The sequence below is a fragment of the Lycorma delicatula genome, chromosome 3 (assembly GCF_047948215.1).
Source record: "Lycorma delicatula isolate Av1 chromosome 3, ASM4794821v1, whole genome shotgun sequence".
NCBI lineage: Eukaryota > Metazoa > Arthropoda > Insecta > Hemiptera > Fulgoridae > Lycorma > Lycorma delicatula.
This window is the reverse complement of record NC_134457.1, coordinates 19,185,815-19,200,451: the sequence shown is the minus strand read 5'-3', so window position 1 is coordinate 19,200,451 and position 14,637 is coordinate 19,185,815. Positions and strand designations below refer to the sequence as shown.

General features: G+C 30.1%; 1 protein-coding gene across 1 annotated transcript in view; it reads right to left on the bottom strand.

Annotated features, from left to right (window-relative positions):
* The window catches only part of Mctp (multiple C2 domain and transmembrane region protein), an 880,976-nt gene that overhangs the window by 823,004 nt on the left and 43,335 nt on the right, over positions 1-14,637 (bottom strand). Inside the window, exon 2 of the mRNA XM_075359495.1 lies at positions 11,909-12,104. The gene's annotated coding sequence lies outside the window, so the exon portion shown is untranslated. The remainder of the gene's footprint in view (positions 1-11,908; positions 12,105-14,637) is intronic.

Genomic DNA, 14,637 nt, shown 5'->3' with positions numbered 1-14,637 from the left:
TTTCATTATTTTCAATCGGTTTATAAATTTCTTGAGGATTTATTTTTATATAATATATGTAAGGAAAGTATAAACAATAATAATAATAAATTAAAACTATAAATAAGAAAACCAAAAGAAATTTACAATATTTTCTTAAAAAAGATATCATGTGTCTGGATTCTAACCCCCGTTTGACAACGAACAAATGAAATGATTATTAAATGAAAATAAATTAGAAAAGAAAGTAAGAAAAAGCATCTTCTTTTTCTTTCAATCAGTTAAAATAAATTGGAACAAAAACATTAATTTACGATAAAATACAAAAAGTTACGAAGAGATCAATTCATTTTTTTTCCTCTTTAAAAAGTCTTCGTTGAGTCTTTAATAAGAAGGGTAATGATTTATTCGTTTCATATTTGAATGTATCACTTTTGTAACTAATTCTATTTTAGAAATTAAAAAACCACCAAACTTTTATATAAAAAAATTTTTTTTTTTTTTGTCTTCAGTCATTTGACTGGTTTGATGCAGCTCTCCAAGATTCCCTATCTAGTGCTAGTCGTTTCTAGTTTATAAAAAATATAAATACCAAATTACTTTGAGTGGAATTTAAAAATTTAAATTATAATTAATATATTAAGAATTAAATTTAAAAATTTGATTAACTTTAAGCTGAATTAAATACCATTTAAAAAAAAAACACTTCAGATAAAACCGAAATGTGTTTTAATATCTCTACGTAAGTTGTTATAGCTATTAAAAGTATTACTAAAAAACTTTGTAATTGATAGATTTTTTCCTTTTCTGTTTAGTCTCTGGAACAACCTTAAGGTATTTCTTCAGAAGATGATATGTATGAATGTAAATGAAGTGTAATCTTGTACAGTCTCAGTTCGACCGTTCCTGAGATGTGTGGTTAATTGAAACCCAACCATCAAAGAACACCGGTATCGACGATCTAGTATTCAAATTCATATAAAAGTAACTGCCTTTATTAGGATTTGAATCTTAGAACTCTCGATTTCGAAATCAGCTGATTTTCGTTGACGAGTTCACCACTAGACCAACCCCGTACATGTTTACATAATTATAATTAGTACATAATTGGTACATGTTTACTATGAACTTGACACATATTTTAAAATGGTTTACAAAAAGTACTGAGATATAACTCAATTAATTTCATGTAGTTAAAAGATATGATATGTAAATAAATATAATTATCAGGACATAAGATGACGTAATTGTATTTACATGTTTACAACAATGATGTAAATGTAAAGTACTGTACAGATTTGCGTCATTAAAGTTATAACTACATTTTTAAATTGAAAGTTTTTTTATTCGTTAATTATATAATATTTAATTACGGTATCGTATTTTATGCATAACGATGAGATAAAAATATTTTTACAGTTTTCAAGAATCAAACGTAGAACAACTTGAATCAGAAGTAAATAGAAAAATATTACTTCAATGAAATTAATTATCAAATTTTGACCTTTTTAAAGAAAAACTGGTCCTTTCTTGGTAAACGGGTACCACTTTTTTTCTCAAAAATAACAATAAAAACCCGCATTTTTACATTTATACAACAATAACCAAATAAACCAGTAAAGAAATAACATTTTTTTCGAAAAAGGACCAATTTTCCATATTAACAATCAATCTTGGATTGTTCTTCTATATATTTTTATTTCTACTTATCGATTTTATACAAATATAGGTCTTCCAAATATACCTGAGAAGGGTCAAATATAAGTATTATTACTTAAAATTATAATTATAATCTAACTAAACTTAAACTAAGCTCGCTTCGCTCGCTAACCTTGACTAGCGAGCGTAAATTAAGTTCCTCATTCATCGTGTGAACTAATACCTTACGGTAGTTCCAGAGGCTAAACAGAAAAAGAAAAATTATTTTTATAATTTCGCTCCAAATACCTATTCATTTCGAAGAAAAAAGTGATACCCGCTTGTCCAAAAAGGTCCTAAAAAGTAATAAATTATTTTAATTTTAACCTATTTAAAGTAAAATTTTTAAAATTTTAAATATTTTCAGTGTTCAACAGTATATCAATATTAACAGTTATAAATATTTCCAAAGATATAAAAATATTACTTATTAGCAATAGCAAAATAAATAATTCAACTGGTGTTTAGATTTTACAGAATTAATAACTTTATAAAGGCATAATATTCTTACGAGAATCTGCCAACAGATATTAAATTTATGCAAACAATATATAAATAAACATATATATATATATATATATATATATATATAAAACTTAACAATTTTTTTTCTACATTAAAGAAATAAAAATCTGAAATTTGCATAATAAAAAAAAATAAATAATAATATTCTACTAGCTTTTCAGTATTCAGAGGTGCTCTACGTATAACCATGACTTCATAGTGACGTGTGATGAATTTTGATTTTGAAAAGTTATTTAGTAAAATCTGCATCTAAAATGAAAAACGTTATATCAAAAATCTGATGTAGACAACACATGACTTCCTTGTAAGTCTATTAAATTTTATATACACATTTTTTTTTTAAATGAAACGTATTTAAAATTTTATTTCATTAATAACTTCTGATATATTTTAATATTTATTTTTTATTGTTACTGAATTATTATTTATAGTAAAGATTTTTTTTTATAATCAGAAATTAATAATTATTAATAAATCATTAAAAAAAAAGTTAAGAAAAAAAAGGAGAGGAAGTCTGATTCGAACAGATGTGCCTTCTCCTCGTAAGATCCAAATATTTAATTGATTATAATTTTATTTGGTTATAACTCTGGAACCAATGAAAATAAGTTACACTTATGGTATATCGTTGAAAAGCTCTCAATTAAGTATTATTACTGCAGTTAAGAAAAAGTCCAAAATCCAAATTGTTTTTGATTTTTCGATTTTTTTGATACTTTTGGTCCAGTCGATTGCAATCAAAAGGAGAGGTGCAAAACTAAATGTTACAACAGCCCTAAGTCCAAAATTTCAACATCCTATGATTAATCGCATTTGAGTTATGCGAGATACATACGTACGTACAGAGGTCACGCCGAAACTAATTAAAATGGATTCAGGGATGGTCAAAATGGATATTTCCGTTGAAATCTAAAAACCGAAATTTCTCGCGATCACAATACTTCCTTTACTTCGTACAAGGAAGTAAAAATTAGAAAAAAAACGTAAATTTAAAATATATAAAGTAAAGGGGTGATTTTTGTGTATTTGAGATTAATTTTTTGTATAACTACACGTGTATCAAAAAGAATGAACCGATTTCAAAATCATTCCGCTGTGTAACCTTTCAATGAATGCAATTTGCACGATTTAAAAGTGCCCTTCCTAAAAATTTAAATTCTGACCGCAAGATTGCATTACTAGCGCTAAAATGTACGCTAATCTCAGTAGTAAACAATATAGTATCTATGTAACAGAAATCGTTCTGAGTTCTATAATTTAACAAGACAAAAGACTGTAGTAACAGTTTAGCGTAAGTTTCACATCATTTCAGGGTTGGTCCACTATCGACTAAGAACATTTGTCAATGGTAAAAACAACTTGGAGAACCGGGATGCTTATGTCCAGGATGGGGAAAAATCCACGGCGACCACGCTGTGGATTCAGAGGGTGGTTATACTCAGCTCCCAACGGACCAGACCTGAGGTCCTCTGGGACTTAGTTTATGCTGGCTGCACTCCAATCGCTTAAATTAACGATATTCGTTTGCGGGTGACTGAATTTTTGCGGATTGATATGCTGTCGTGGCATACTTGATGCATCTACGTACTAGGGTGTAGTTTAGGGCTCAATGGTGACAGGCGCGGGGTCTTCGATCTTCCGCGAGTAGTCTTTTAGCTTAGTTCCTGAGGGCAACGTGGTAGCTTTAGGTGTCAGATGTCTTCTTCGGAAGGCATAAACTCAATACTATCTCTCAGGGTGAATTTACTGATGTAGGTGTCCCTCGGGGCACCCACTGGGTTGGTCTAGTGGTTAACGCGTCTTCCCAAATCAGCTGATTTGGAAGTTGAGAGTTCCAGCGTTCAAGGCTTAGTAAAGGCAGTTACGTTTGAATGGATTTGAATACTAGATCGTGGATACCGGTGTTCTTTGGTGGTTGGGTTTCAATTAACCACACATCTCAGGAATGGTCGAAATGAGAATGTACAAGACTACACTTCATTTACACTCATACATATCATCCTCATTCATCCTCTGAAGAATTATCTAAACGGTAGTTACCGGAGGCTAAACAGGAAAAAGAAAGGTGTCCCTCGGGGCATCTGCATCGGTGGCATCTCACGTGGCCGGGCTGAACACAGTGGAATATGATCAGTTTGAGGGCAAGAAGATGTCCTCCGTTGAAGCCATTGTTGGCAAGGAACGGAGGGGGTGGTGTAGCGACCTGACACGCTACGAGGCAGGATCTTCTCCCGCCGGGGGAGAATTGAGATGTGGATCAGAGGAAAATGTTACAACCAAATTAAGAGGCTTTACAGCGAAGCCCGAAAAGCCCACTCGTCGCGCAAGCTGAGGAGCCAGAACCTGTGATCCCTCACTTGATTATTCGGCATGTGTTCACACGTCACTTGAATTTCAGGCTGGTTCAAGTTCTTCATTAAATGACAAAACGTCAAGATTTCTATGATATGCTGCTCTTAATTAATACTAGTTTCTTCGGGCGTGCCTACGGCATGCCCTCTGCACCCCCAGGTGGGTTGCCCTGGTGAACGGTGTCTCAGAATGGGATTATTAGGAGTCCAAAATTGATTACCTCTTCATTCCAAGAACTAAAATACACTTTACTGGTTCTAATTATCCAGTGTGGAAAATTTTTATCACCGATTTTCGGTTATTGGTCATTTTTCAAGTTATTCCTTTTTCTGATTAATTTCAGAGATAATAATAATTAAAATTTCTGATTTCATACACTAAGCAAAAAAAAAATCTTGTAGCCAAAAAAACAAAAATTATTACTTCTTAAATAAAAGATGTTAGAATAAGAATTCCCTTAAAAGAAAAACTACACGTAATTCAGTCAGAGTACTCTGTAATGGGCTCTAAATAGAAATATAAAAATATATTTAAAATGAATAAAAATTCAATATTAAATAATAGAAAACATACATTTATAAGGTAAATAAAACTCATAAATTAAAACATCAGTATTAATAATAAGAAAAGTGCTAGAAGTTCCTTTTTTTAAATTAAAATAAATATTCGATGAATATTGAATATTATAATGAAATTAAATCAGAAAAGGATGATGAAGGATGGTCAGAAGAAACAGTTTTCTAATTGTATCATGGTTAACTTGAGTAATTACTTTTCGGTTAGATTTCATTATTTTATGAAGCTAAACAATCACGTAAATAAAAAAAGTATATATTATTAATATATATTTCAAATGCATATCGATTAAATAAATAAATATATATTACAAGTGATATAGTAATTGATATGATATAGTAATTCTAGCCGAGAGTAAAAAGGATTTAGAAGAAACAATGAACGGCATAGATGAAGTCCTACGCAAAAACTATCGCATGAAAATAAACAAGAACAAAACAAAAGTAATGAAATGTAGTACAAATAACAAAGATGGACCGCTGAATGTGAAAATAGGAGGAGAAAAGATTATGGAGGTAGAAGAATTTTGTTATTTGGGAAGTTTTTTTTACTAAAGATGGACGAAGCAGGAGCGATATAAAATGCCGAATAGCACAACCTAAACGAGCCTTCAGTAAGAAATATAATTTGTTTACATCAAAAACTAATTTAAATGTCAGGAAAAGATTTTTGAAAGTGTATGTTTGGAGTGTCGCTTTATATGGAAGTGAAACTTGGACAATCGGAGTATCTGAGAAGAAAAGATTAGAAGCTTTTGAAATGCGGTGCTATAGGAGAATGTTAAAAATCAGATGGGTGGATAAAGTGACAAATGAAGAGGTATTGCGGCAAATAGATGAAGAAAGTAGCATTTGGAAAAATATAGTTAAAAGAAGAGACAGACTTATAGGCCACATACTAAGGCATCCTGGAATAGTCGCTTTAATATTGGAAGGACAGGTAGAAGGGAAAAATTGTGTAGGCAGGCCACGTTTGGAGTATGTAAAACAAATTGTTAGGGATGTAGGATGTTAGAGGGTATACTGAAATGAAACGACTAGCACTAGACAGGGAATCTTGGAGAGCTGCATCAAACCAGTCAAATGACTGAAGACAAAAAAAAAAAAAAATTACAAGTATAAATAATAACAACAAGTAATAAATATATAATAATATAACAATTATACACCTGACCACCATGAGACATGTACTAACGAATCGGGATTTTCCGCTAGTGATCGGTACATTCCGGTGTTAAGATAAGGGGAACGGACAAACCCACAAATAGACAGAAACACATTCAAATTCCCTTTAGTCGGGTAAGATAAAAGACGATAGGTTCTTATCGCGTTTAATTTTTAATGATGAATCAACATTTCATTTAAACGATAAGGTTTTAGGTCACAATGTTCACCATTCGCGAGCGTGAGTATTCTCGTGAGATTTTTCAGTGAAGCATGGATTGTTCACCAAAAGGCAATGTTCTGGTGTGGCTTTGTTAACAAAAATCTTTGACCCTTTTTTTTTTGAAGGAAACACAATATCTGAGCATTCTCATCTTGAGATGCTCCAGGATTATCTTTTCCATAACTAAATGAAAACTTTGAAGAAATTATTTCTCAGCAAAATCAGCACATCTCAATTCCCCCCAGAAAGGAGAAAATCCCGCCATCGTAGCGTGTCCGGTCGCTATACCACCGCCTCCGTTCCGTGCCAGTAGTGGTTTTAACGGAGGTCATCTTCTTGCCCTCTTACTGATCACATTCCACAGTGTTCAGTCCGGCCTCGGGAGAGATACCACTGATGCATATGCCCCGAGGGACATGTACATCAGTAATTCCGGCACAGTAAAATCGCCTTCCGAAGTTGACTCTGACATCTAAGAATACTACGTAGCCCTCAAGAACTAAGCTAAGAGCCTACACGCGAAAGCGCGAACCCCCCACCTAGTTCTACTTATTAATGAGCCGATTTCGTGAATGTCTCGTAATTCGAGGCAATATAACAACAACTTCCCACCAAAAAGTGTTGATCGCAAATGCGAAATATAGATCTAGTTCCCTTAATGAATCCAGCTACCGTTAATAACTCAACTTAGCAAAATCAGCACAATGGAATTCTTCGATTTTTAAATGAAACATTGCCTGGAAGCTGAATAGGGCAAACGGTAACCTAAGACTTGACATAACACACCTGGCCGACAAGATCATTAGACGTTACACCTTGTGACTTTTCTTCTGGGTATATATATGAAACAAATTGTTTACGTTCCACCATTACCTGCTTATTTGGATGAGATAAAAACCAGAATCACAACTGCAGTAATTTTTTTAATAGAAGTCTGCAACACATTTCGGAAGAATTTAACCATCATCATCATGTTATCCGTGTAACAGTCGGAGGGCGTTAACACTTATACTTGTTAAATGAAATTTTTACGACTAAAAGACCTACATTATACGGTAGCGTGAAAGGGAGATGCTGGTGGTGGAAGTGAAATGAAGTAAACCAAACAACAGCAGTGGTAGTAATATAATAATGATTATAATAAATAATGAAAATAGTAATAATAGTGAAATTGAAAAATTTTTTTTATCTAGTATGTAATTTGTTGTAATTTTAACACGTCTTTATTATGATATATATCACTTTTTGAAATCGGATCATTAATTTCTATACACACTGGAATACTTAATAGTTTCAGAAAAAAAAAAAGAGGAAAAGATGAAACAATAATTTTCCCTTCGAACATTATTATTTATTTATTTACACAGTAACAACTGGTTTAGTCACTAGATGCTAAATGAATTTTGTAGTGTATGACATGCCTGACCGGGATTCAAACCCGGGACCTCCAGATGAAAGGTTGAGACGACCTCTATTGAGATATAACACACCATACCTTCGTATCTAACCACCTATACTACGGACGTTTTCAAAAATTTAAATACAATATTCGGGATGTTCCGTGACGTATTCCTCGAACATCAGAGATTGATTAGGACATCAAAGTGAGCAAAAAGTTTCATATTCACATAACTCCTATTTTGCTTTGTTTTCCTTCTGGACGCCATTTTGTGATTTTCAACAAAAAAAATTATTTCTTAGGAACGGGTAAGCCTATTTTAATTAAATTTGGCAAATCTAAGACTAATGTATTATTCAACAAAATAAAAAATGTTGAAATCTTTTAATATTCAGTAACATTCTAATTATTTTTGATAAAATTTTTATTTATAAAAAAATTTATTAAGCATTTTATTTTAAACAAAATGACACCTCATTTTTAAACGTCCGTTGACAAAAAACGAATTATTGCAAAAAAATAACCCGGCAGTACGCTTGCGTAATGCAAGCTGATAATTTTTTGCCTGTTTTTATTTCCTCCATTAAATGTTAAAAAAATTATTAATTGTAAATAATGATAATAGTAAATTAATAGAAATTATCAACTTGCAGTACGATGCGCAAGCGTACTTCTTTGTTTGTCTATTTAGCCTCCGGAACCACTGTAAGGTATTACTTCAGAGAATGATATGTATGACTGTAAATGAAGTGTAGTCTTGTATAGTCTCAGGTCGAACATTCCTGAGATGAGTGGTTAATTGAAACCCAATCATCAAAGATCATCGGTATATTAATCCCGAACAGGGATGGCGCAAAAGGATTTTTACAAAATTATGTCCAGAAGGAGAATAAAGCAAAATAGAACTTATGTCATTATAACTTATTTGCTCATTTTGGTGTCTTGATTCAGTACCTGAAGTTCGGGGAATACGTCCTGAAGCACACTCTATATATAGAAGTCATCATACTAAATTTTATGTCCCACGACAATGTGTTCTTAAGACGTTGAGTTAAAAAAACCAGTACTTGTACATAAAAAAACATTTATAAGACGGTTTATTGACTAATGATGACATTTCATAGTCGTTTGTGACAAAAATAAATATGTACATCTGAATAATTTTTTTTTACAACAGCAATGTATTCTATTCATTGTATTATAACACACGAAAATAAAAATAAATAATAATTTATATTAAAAATTAATTCCTACTTCTATATAAAAAAAAGAAAAAAAATATATATATACATATAATAATTTTATGAGATAAATAATTATTGAAATAAAATGTTTTACCTCTCTTTAATAATAAAAAAAAACCTGTCTAATAATGTTTTACCTCTAATAAGATTTAAAAAATTAACAGGAGTAGAGAGATATTTAAAAATTAAATACCTCGAGAGACATTTAAAAATTAAATACCTCTTTATTCACTATTTTCTCTTTAATACAACCAGTATCTTTAACATACAGAATACAACACTAAACTTTTTAACTGATTTAGATCAAACTGTGGTAAAAATAAAAATATAAACTAAAAAAAAATATAAATGGAATCAAAATATAAACTAAATAAAAATATGAATCAATACATATAAACTAAACTTTGTAAGAGGGTTTACTTGTTTTTTTGTTTTTTTTTTACCTCAAAATTTCTGTAAATACAAAATTCCAGATGGGTAATATAATTATAGAAATTTTTTTTTTGTTATTTAAGCTATTGCAATATTCCAGGAAGTAAACTATGCTAAATATATGTAATGTTATCACATAACAGAAAATTAAAAAAAAAAAAAACTATCATCATGTTAATCTGAATGAATTTTCATTTTAAGAAAGGTTTGATAATTAAGCTATATCTACAAAATTATTTAATAAATTTTTAAATCCTTGATATTCTTCTGCTAAGCATGTTTTTTTATGATTAAATATTCGATCAACAATGGAAAAGTCAAAAAGAAAAGAATTTTTTAATTTTTAATTAGGAATATAATTTTGGACTTTGTGGTACATAATGATCTGTTGTGGACACTACATGACTTCCTTTACGGCTATTAAATTACATATACACATTTTTTTTTTTTTTTTTTTTTAATAAAAAGTACATAAAATTTTATTTCACTAATAACTTCTGATGTTTTTTCTGATATTTTTTTTTTGTTGTTATTATTGAATTATTATTTATTGTAAACATTTGTTTACAATCATGGAATAATAATTATTAATAAATCAATATATTTAAATTAAAAAAAAAAAGTTAAAAAAAGGAAATGAAGTCGGTATTGAACCGATGTATCTTTCCCTGGTTAAGATCCAAACATTTCATTAACTAGAATTTTATTAGACTATAACTCTGTAACCAATGAAAAAAAATACCACTAATGATACATCGTTGAAAAGCTCTCAATGAGGGCTTATTACTGTAATTAATAAAAAGTCCAAAATCCAAAGTTTTTGCATTTTGGGCTTTTTTAGACACTTTTGGTCCATTGATTTCAATGTAAGAGGAAGGTGCACAACTAGATTTTACAACAGTCCTAAATCCAAAATTTCAACCTCCTGCGACTAATCATTTTTTAGTTAATGCGGGATACGTACGTACAGAATTCACTCCGAACTAGTCAAAATGGATATTTCTGTTGAAATCTGAATTCCGACATTTTTTCGCAATTACAATACTTCCTTTACTTCGTAAAAGGAAGTAAAAAATTCATTTGATAATCTATCAACATTTATTACTAAAAAAATAAAAATAAATAAATAAAACTAGAAAATAAATGTATGGGAATAACAGATCACATTTTTTAAATTGCATTTTTTACAGTGACTGTCTCGTATTTTCATTCTTTAGCCTTTTTATCTTGATGCTTACTTATTGCTTATTACTTATGCTTAATTATTGCAATTATTTTACAATTTTCATTTAAAATTGGTATTATGATTTCAAATTTAATTTATAGTACGTAAATTCTACATTTTTATATTTTGATTTAGATTTACAAGATCCAGGTAAGTAATATTTAATTTTTTTAAATTTAAGTTCACGTGTCATATAAGTAATACTGTATAAACGTAAACTAACACACACACACTCACGCACGCACGCGCGCGCGTGTGTCTTAATATAACGCGAGCGCACATTATATTATAATATAGTGCGTGCGTGCGTGCGTGCGCGTGCGTGTTTACACAATTATCGGTAATTACGAATTAGCCCGTCAACCATAACCAAAATGATCACGGTACTTCAACGTTACGGGATCGTTAAAATATTTACATATTAAAAATATAGTCATTATTTGCTTATAATTATAGATATAACATAACTGAACTATAACATACGCTCGTTTCGCTCGCTAACCTCGACGAATTTACATTAATGTTTTGATTATTTAAATAATAAATAATTGCAATAATTACTGAATTTATTACTTAAATACTCAAAACGTTACTGTGTTAATTAGTTAATGTTAGCGAGCGTAGGTTAAGTTTGATTAAATTATATTTATAAAATAAATAAATATAAATGGTTATAAAAATGGTAATATAATGGTTATATCGGATGATATTAACACAATAACCCAAAAGTTTGCAATTTATTGGTCGACTAATAACGTAATAGTACCCAATTATCATTGCACAGGTTATATTTTTCATCGTATTTCGTTTGAAAAAAATTATTTCTTGCAATTTGTATTTTAATTTTTTAAAAAATCACATGATATTTATGTTAGTAGAATAAAGGATAAAATTTCAAATAATTCACAACGATTATAAAAGAGAAATAACTTAATACTATCTTGTAGAATCTCACTAGATTAAATCTGTGTTAAAAAAATATTAGGAAGCATAATGTATAAATAATTTTATATTAATTAAACCTATTTTAAGAAGAAATAATGTAGACAAATTAAATTATTTGTTTTTATTTATTTTATTTTTATTATTTACCTTGACTAGGGACGGTATGGCGATGTCTAGGTGACTGCGTCAAAGGGGTAACAGAACTACTGTGCTCACTGGAGTTGTCAGCGGCGTAGTCAGTGCTGTGGCTTTCGCGCGTCTCCGCCAGGCAGGCCGGTGTTGGAACATCGCCTTCGCGCCGCCGCGTACGTCGCTCCCTGCTCCTGCCACGTGACCACCTCTCCTGTTATAACAAATACTCTAACTTTAATAACAGTAAGAAATACATCGTTCATAAATATTAAACTTTAATACCACAAAATATTACTTATTATCCATTTATCTACTTTTGCTACGATTTAATATGAAATGTAATATGTTTAAACAAGATGTAAATTTTTATGATTTATATTCAGAAAATTAAAAAAAAAATTCTTATTAAAATATGGGATAATAAGAAACAATAAAAACCGCATAAATATAAATTTATTCAAGTAAGTAATCTCTTTATTACAGTACAGATATTAAATAGTTTACAAGAACTTGTAACAAAATATATAATTTTTTAACACACACATACAGAAATATATAACTTTGTTAAATTAAGCCAGACAATAATTGTTGGGACCCAGATTAGTTTACTATGAAATCTGACCTGAATAATTGAAGAATATTAAGAAAATTTGGGGTAAAAGACAAAAGATTTAGGCCTATCTACAAACTATTTTATGGTTGGCGTAAAATAAATTTGTTAAATACGTAATAAGCACATAAAAGTTCCAGTTAAACCTTTTAGATCATTTGTATATGTTTTGATAAGAACAAGAACACAAAATATTAGTCACACCACCCAACTTTTATAAAGGTTTCCACAAATATTGAAATAGTCAGTTTTTTTTGACAGATTTCATAAGAAAGCTACCTACTGTAATGGGTACCATGATTCGACTTCCGGAAAATTTCCACGTATCTTTGAGTTTCACATCCCCCAGACACTAAAACCACTGTTAGCTCAAAAGTATATATACATATATATTTCACTTTCTTGTGGGCACAATAAGTGCCGTAATTTTGTGCCGATCCACATTCAAATTGTTCCTTAAAAATAACTCGTCCCAAAATGTCCGTCAAATTTGTTAACGGCCAAAATCGGACCATGGGGGTGGAAATGAGGGATTTTTCAAAAAACGAAATATCGTTACAGCTTTCTTAGTAAGTAAAATATCGAATTCGTTTAAAACTTCCTACTATTCTTTGGTTAAGGGCCTAAAACTTGTAAGTAAAGTTTTTTGATATCACCAATCATTGGCCTAAGAGGTGCAAAAAATGGGATTTTTAAGACAAGAAAATCATACCTCCCTTAATAGGTAAAGTATTGAATCGGTTTAAAGTAGTCGTTAGTCCTCTAAACGTTACCTAAACCTTTGAATGTAACAACTTTTGATATGACCAACAGCAAGGGATGACCAAAATGTTGCAGGAATTGTAAGAAAATTGGGCTTGTTGTATGTGAAATATTTTTTGACGTGCAACCATTGTCGTATTGAGTAAATTTGAAGTATTTCTTCACCTTACGGTGGAAATCTTCTTTATTACCTACTTAGCACCGGTGAAATCTACCTCCGCCTTCCGGCGTGCCGAAAGGAATTTTTTATTTATTTATTTATTAATAATTATCGTAAAATTATAAATAAATATTTTTACGTAAACATTTTAAATACAGAAGGATTCAGAATTCCGGTTACTGTTTTTCATTAAAAAGGGATTATTTAATCATACAAATACAAATTTTAGGGAACTATTACTGTATTTTTTCTTTTATAAAATAAAATACAAATATTCACTACCGTAATCATAATATTTTTGTAATTATAAATTTCTTAATAATGTACTGTGTCATATATGAAGAAGGTAAGAGACCAGTGGTGATATATTAATTTAATGCAATAATTCTCATATTACATAATTCATAAGTAATAATTATTACTACAGAATTACGACGAACTTCACGTATGTTCGTTTTGAGCATTGAATATTCATAAATGTTTGCATTAAACACAATCGGTGAACCATCATTAGATTTTATAATTTTATTAGCTTTCGTATCTACAGAGAATAACAACACTCGGTAATATAATTTCAAAGAGTAAATTAGATTTTGTTTGTTTCTATCATTAATTCATCTCTTCAAACTTATTTTAATTTAAGATTATTATTCTGTTTTCTAAAAAAATAAATAAAAATTAAGTTTGATTTTTACCAAATCTGGAATCAAATAACTAAATGCAAGTGTAATTTTCTTTAATCATTTTTTTATAAAAATTCATTAATTTATATATAATATTTTTTTACATCGAATTATTGAGTGATTTTTTTTTCAACGTCTCAATATTTCTTTCAACCAATTTAGAAAATTTTTATTTTCCCGTCTAGCCCTATAGCTCTAGAAGGGAAAGTATTGTAATCGGTCGAATTTGGCATATGCGGTTTTCACCGGATCTTGATGTTGTGACAACTAATGAACCGAAAAAACCGGATAGAAATTTTCCGGATGTTCGTATTTATGTGTGCATTCGATATCTCACACCATATATCACCAGAAATACTGGCTCGATTTTGACAAAACTTGGTTAGATTACTTCTGTATATTGGTCATTGATACTATTGAATTTTGAACTTAAAGGTCAAGGGGGTGTGACTGTACAGCAAGGTCACTTTTAGTATCTCGAGATTTTGCCTAATCAAGGTCTTATTTTTCTTAAGCACATTTGTTAACA